Here is a 7,171-nt window from a genome sequence, read left to right on the forward strand (position 1 = left end):
TTTATCCGTGAGACTTTTTATACCTGCTAGACTTACAACACCTGACACCTTTTTTACCCGTGAGAATTTTTTTACCCATGAGACTTTTTTACCCGTAAGACTTTTTACACTTGAGACCTTTTTTGCTCATAAGACTTTTCTTACCTGTCAGACCTTTTTTGCCCATGACACTTTTTTTACCTGTGAGAATTTTAGAACCTATGAGACTTTCTATAACTATGAGACTTTTTTTACCTGTGATACTTTTTTTAGCCATGAGACTTTTTTTAAACAATAGACCTTTTTTACCCCTGAGACACTTTTACACTTGAATCTTTATACCCATGACACTTTTTCACCCACGAGACTTTTTTTACCCGTCAGACCTTTTTTACTTGTCAGGCATTTTACCCAATACACTTTTTACCAAGGAAAAGTTTTAGCCGTGAGACTTTTTATACCTGTTAGACTTACAACACCTGACAACTTTTTTAGCCGTGAGAATTTTTTTACCCATGAGACTTTTTTACCCGTAAGACTTTTTACACTTGAGACCTTTTTTGCTCATAAGACTTTTCTTACCTGTGAGACCTTTTTTGCCCGAGAATTTTTTTACCTGTGAGAACTTTTACCTGTGAGACTTTTTTTACCCATGAGACTTTTTTACCCGTAAGACTTTTTACACGTGAGACCTTTTTTGCCCATGAGACTTTTCTTACTTGTGAGAATTTTTACCTGTGAGACTTTTTTTACGCATGAGACTTTTCTTACCTGTGAGACCTTTTTTGCCCATGAGACTTTTCTTACCTGTCAGAACTTTTTTGCCCATGAGACTTTTTTTACCTGTGAGAATTTTAGAACCTATGAGACTTTCTGTAACTATGAGACTTTTTTTACCTGTGATACTTTTTTTAGCCATGAGATTTTTTTTAAACAAAAAACTTTTTTTACCCCTGAGACACTTTTACACTTGAATCTTTTTACCCATGAGACTTTTTCACCCACGAGACTTTTTTTACCCATCAGACCTTTTTTACTTGTCAGGCATTTTACCCAATACACTTTTTACCAAGGAAAAGTTTTAGCCGTGAGACTTTTTATACCTGTTAGACTTACAACACCTGACACCTTTTTTAGCCGTGAGAATTTTTTTACCCATGAGACTTTTTTTACCCATGAGACTTTTTTACCCGTAAGGCTTTTTACACTTGAGACCTTTTTTGCTCATAAGACTTTTCTTACCTGTGAGACCTTTTTTGCCCATGACAATTTTTTTACCTGTGAGAATTTTTACCTGTGAGACTTTTTTTACGCATGAGACTTTTCTTACCTGTGAGACCTTTTTTGCCCATGAGACTTTTCTTACCTGTCAGACCTTTTTTACCCATGAGACTTTTTTACCCGTAAGACTTTTTACACTGGAGACCTTTTTCGCTCATAAGACTTTTCTTACCTGTGAGACCTTTTTTGCCCATGAGAATTTTTTTACCTGTGAGATTTTTTACCTGTGAGACTTTTTTTACGCATGAGACTTTTCTTACCTGTGAGACCTTTTTTGCCCATGAGACTTTTCTTACCTGTCAGACCTTTTTTACCCATGAGACTTTTTTACCCGTAAGACTTTTTACACTTGAGACCTTTTTTGCTCATAAGACTTTTCTTACCTGTGAGACCTTTTTTGCCCATGAGAATTTTTTTACCACTGAGAATTTTTACCTGTGATACTTTTTTTACCCATAAGACTTTTCTTACCTGTGAGACCTTTTTTGCCCATGAGACTTTTCTTACCTGTGAGACCTTTTTTACCCATGAGACTTTTTTACCCGTAAGACTTTTTACACTTGAGACCTTTTTTGCTCATAAGACTTTTCTTACCTTTCAGACCTTTTTTGCCCATGAGAATTTTTTTACCTGTGAGATCTTTTACCTGTGAGACTTTTTTTACCCATGAGACTTTTTTACCCGTAAGACTTTTTACACGTGAGACCTTTTTTGCCCATAAGACTTTTCTTACCTGTGAGACCTTTTTTGCCCATGAGACTTTTTTTATCCGTCTAGACATTTTACCCAATAGACTGTTTACCAAGGAAAATTTTTATCCGTGAGACTTTTTATAACTGCTAGACTTACAACACCTGACACCTTTTTTACCCGTGAGAATGTTTTTACCCATGAGACTTTTTTACCCGTAAGACTTTTTACACTTGAGACCTTTTTTGCTCATAAGACTTTTCTTACCTGTCAGACCTTTTTTACCCATGACACTTTTTTTACCTGTGAGAATTTTAGAACCTATGAGACTTTCTATAACAATGAGACTTTTTTTACCTGTGATACTTTTTTTAGCCATGAGACTTTTTTTAAACGATAGACCTTTTTTACCCCTGAGACACTTTTACACTTGAATCTTTTTACCCATGAGACTTTTTCACCCACGAGACTTTTTTTACCCGTCAGACCTTTTTTACTGGTCAGGCATTTTACCCAATACACTTTTTACCAAGGAAAAGTTTTAGCCGTGCGACTTTTTATACCTGTTAGACTTACAACACCTGACACCTTTTTTAGCCGTGAGAATTTTTTTACCCATGAGACTTTTTTTACCCATGAGACTTTTTTACCCGTAAGACTTTTTACACGTGAGACCTTTTTTGCCCATAAGACTTTTCTTACCTGTGAGACCTTTTTTGCCCATGAGACTTTTTTTATCCGTCTAGACATTTTACCCAATAGACTGTTTACCAAGGAAAATTTTTATCCGTGAGACTTTTTATACCTGTTAGACTTACAACACCTGACACCTTTTTTACCCGTGAGATTTTTTCTACCCATGAGACTTTTTTACCCGTAAGACTTTTTAGTCACACTATGAGAACTGTCAGAATTTTAGAACCTATGAGACTTTCTATAACTATGAGACTTTTTTTACCTGTGATACTTTTTTTAGCCATGAGACTTTTTTTAAACGATAGACCTTTTTTACCCCTGAGACACTTTTACACTTGAATCTTTTTACCCATGAGACTTTTTCACCCACGAGACTTTTCTTACCCGTCAGACCTTTTTTACTTGTCAGGCATTTTACCCAATACACTTTTTACCAAGGAAAAGTTTTAGCCGTGAGACTTTTTATACCTGTTAGACTTACAACACCTGACACCTTTTTTAGCCGTGAGAATTTTTTTACCTATGAGACTTTTTTTACCCATGAGACTTTTTTACCCGTAAGACTTTTTACACTTGAGACCTTTTTTGCTCATAAGACTTTTCTTACCTGTGAGACCTTTTTTGCCCGAGAATTTTTTTACCTGTGAGATCTTTTACCTGTGAGACTTTTTTTACCCATGAGACTTTTTTACCCGTAAGACTTTTTACACGTGAGACCTTTTTTGCCCATGAGACTTTTCTTACCTGTCAGACCTTTTTTGCCCATGAGACTTTTTTTATCCGTCTAGACATTTTACCCAATAGACTGTTTACCAAGGAAAATTTTTATCCGTGAGACTTTTTATACCTGTTAGACTTACAAAACCTGACACCTTTTTTACCCATGAGAATTTTTTTACCCATGAGACTTTTTTACCCGTAAGACTTTTTACACTTGAGACCTTTTTTGCTCATAAGATTTTTCTTACCTGTGAGACCTTTTTTGCCCATGAGACTTTTCTTACCTGTCAGACCTTTTTTGCCCATGAGACTTTTTTTATCCGTCAGACATTTTACCCAATAGACTGTTTACCAAGGAAAATTTTTATCCGTGAGACTTTTTATACATGTTAGACTTACAACACCTGACACCTTTTTTAGCCGTGAGAATTTTTTTACCCATGAGACTTTTTTACCCGTAAGACTTTTTACACTTGAGACCTTTTTTGCTCATAAGACTTTTCTTACCTGTGAGACCTTTTTTGCCCGAGAATTTTCTTACTTGTGAGAATTTTTACCTGTGAGACTTTTTTTACCCATGAGACTTTTTTACCCGTAAGACTTTTTACACGTGAGACCTTTTTTGCCCATAAGACTTTTCTTACCTGTGAGACCTTTTTTGCCCATGAGACTTTTTTTATCCGTCTAGACATTTTACCCAATAGACTGTTTACCAAGGAAAATTTTTATCCGTGAGACTTTTTATACCTGTTAGACTTACAACACCTGACACCTTTTTTACCCATGAGAATTTTTTTACCCATGAGACTTTTTTACCCGTAAGACTTTTTACACTTGAGACCTTTTTTGCTCATAAGACTTTTCTTACCTGTCAGACCTTTTTTTACCCATAAGAGTTTTTTACCTGTAAGACTTTTTACACGTGAGACCCTTTTTGGCCATAAGACTTTTCTTACCTGTGAGACCTTTTTTGCCCATGACAATTTTTTTACCACTGAGAATTTTTACCTGTGAGACTTTTTTTACGCATGAGACTTTTCTTACCTGTGAGACCTTTTTTGCCCATGAGACTTTTCTTACCCGTCAGACATTTTACCCAATAGACTGTTTACCAAGGAAAATTTTTATCCGTGAGACTTTTTATACCTGCTAGACTTACAACACCTGACACCTTTTTTACCCGTGAGATTTTTTCTACCCATGAGACTTTTTTACCCGTAAGACTTTTTACACTTGAGACCTTTTTTGCTCATAAGACTTTTCTTACCTGTGAGACATTTTTTGCCCGAGAATTTTTTTACCTGTGAGATCTTTTACCTGTGAGACTTTTTTTACCCATGAGACTTTTTTACCCGTAAGACTTTTTACACGTGAGACCTTTTTTGCCCATGAGACTTTTCTTACCTGTCAGACCTTTTTTGCCCATGAGACTTTTTTTATCCGTCTAGACATTTTACCCAATAGACTGTTTACCAAGGAAAATTTTTATCCGTGAGACTTTTTATACCTGTTAGACTTACAACACCTGACACCTTTTTTACCCATGAGAATTTTTTTACCCATGAGACTTTTTTACCCGTAAGACTTTTTACACTTGAGACCTTTTTTGCTCACAAGACTTTTCTTACCTGTGAGACTTTTTTTACCCATAAGAGTTTTTTACCTGTAAGACTTTTTACACGTGAGACCTTTTTTGCCCATAAGACTTTTCTTACCTGTGAGACCTTTTTTGCCCATGACAATTTTTTTACCTGTGAGAATTTTTACCTGTGAGACTTTTTTTACGCATGAGACTTTTCTTACCTGTGAGACCTTTTTTGCCCATGAGACTTTTCTTACCTGTCAGACCTTTTTTGCCCATGAGAATTTTCTTACTTGTGAGAATTTTTACCTGTGAGACTTTTTTTATGCATGAGACTTTTCTTACCTGTGAGACCTTTTTTGCCCATGAGACTTTTCTTACCTGTGAGACCTTTTTTGCCCATGAGACTTTTTTTATCCGTCAGACATTTTACCCAATAGACTTTTTACCAAGGAAAATTTTTATCCGTGAGACTTTTTATACCTGCTAGACTTACAACACCTGACACCTTTTTTACCCGTGAGAATTTTTTTACCCATGAGACTTTTTTACCCGTAAGACTTTTTACACTTGAGACCTTTTTTGCTCATAAGACTTTTCTTACCTGTCAGACCTTTTTTGCCCATGAGACTTTTTTTACCTGTGAGAATTTTAGAACCTATGAGACTTTCTATAACTATGAGACTTTTTTTACCTGTGATACGTTTTTAGCCATGAGACTTTTTTTAAACGATAGACCTTTTTTACCCCTGAGACACTTTTACACTTGAATCTTTTTTCCCATGAGACTTTTTCACCCACGAGACTTTTCTTACCCGTCAGACCTTTTTTACTTGTCAGGCATTTTACCCAATACACTTTTCACCAAGGAAAAGTTTTAGCCGTGAGACTTTTTATACCTGTTAGACTTACAACACCTGACACCTTTTTTACCCATGAGAATTTTTTTACCTATGAGACTTTTTTTACCCATGAGACTTTTTTACCCGTAAGACTTTTTACACTTGAGACCTTTTTTGCTCATAAGACTTTTCTTACCTGTGAGACCTTTTTTGCCCGAGAATTTTTTTACCTGTGAGATCTTTTACCTGTGAGACTTTTTTTACCCATGAGACTTTTTTACCCGTAAGACTTTTTACACGTGAGACCTTTTTTGCCCATAAGACTTTTCTTACCTGTGAGACCTTTTTTGCCCATGAGACTTTTTTTATCCGTCTAGACATTTTACCCAATAGACTGTTTACCAAGGAGAATTTTTATCCGTGAGACTTTTTATACCTGTTAGACTTACAACACCTGACACCTTTTTTAGCCGTGAGAATTTTTTTACCCGTGAGACTTTTTTACCCGTAAGACTTTTTACACTTGAGACCTTTTTTGCTCATAAGACTTTTCTTACCTGTGAGACTTTTTTTACCCATAAGAGTTTTTTACCTGTAAGACTTTTTACACGTGAGACCTTTTTTGCCCATGAGACTTTTCTTACCTGTCAGACCTTTTTTGCCCATGAGACTTTTTTTATCCGTCTAGACATTTTACCCAATAGACTGTTTACCAAGGAAAATTTTTATCCGTGAGACTTTTTATACCTGCTAGACTTACAACACCTGACACCTTTTTTACCCGTGAGAATGTTTTTACCCATGAGACTTTTTTACCCGTAAGACTTTTTACACTTGAGACCTTTTTTGCTCATAAGACTTTTCTTACCTGTCAGACCTTTTTTTACCCATAAGAGTTTTTTACCTGTAAGACTTTTTACACGTGAGACCTTTTTTGCTCATAAGACTTTTCTTACCTGTGAGACCTTTTTTGCCCATGACAATTTTTTTACCTGTGAGAATTTTTACCTGTGAGACTTTTTTTACGCATGAGACTTTTCTTACCTGTGAGACCTTTTTTGCCCATTAGACTTTTCTTACCTGTCAGACCTTTTTTACCCATGAGACTTTTTTCCCGTAAGACTTTTTACACTGGAGACCTTTTTTGCTCATAAGACTTTTCTTACCTGTCAGACCTTTTTTTACCCATAAGAGTTTTTTACCTGTAAGACTTTTTACACGTGAGACCTTTTTTGCCCATAAGACTTTTCTTACCTGTGAGACCTTTTTTGCCCATGACAATTTTTTTACCACTGAGAATTTTTACCTGTGAGACTTTTTTTACGCATGAGACTTTTCTTACCTGTGAGACCTTTTTTGCCCATGAGACTTTTCTTACCTG

The 7,171-nt window shown here is 35.7% G+C and overlaps 1 long non-coding RNA gene across 1 annotated transcript in view; it reads right to left on the reverse strand.

Annotated features, from left to right (window-relative positions):
- The window catches only part of LOC308060186, a 61,129-nt gene extending 54,339 nt beyond the window's left edge, over positions 1-6,790 (reverse strand). Inside the window, exon 1 of the long non-coding RNA XR_013926642.1 lies at positions 6,668-6,790. This is a non-coding gene — a long non-coding RNA (uncharacterized lncRNA). The remainder of the gene's footprint in view (positions 1-6,667) is intronic.
- Between the last annotated feature and the right edge of the window lie 381 nt (positions 6,791-7,171).

The sequence above is a fragment of the Falco punctatus genome, assembly GCF_963210335.1.
Source record: "Falco punctatus genome assembly, chromosome: 1".
Taxonomy (NCBI): domain Eukaryota; kingdom Metazoa; phylum Chordata; class Aves; order Falconiformes; family Falconidae; genus Falco; species Falco punctatus.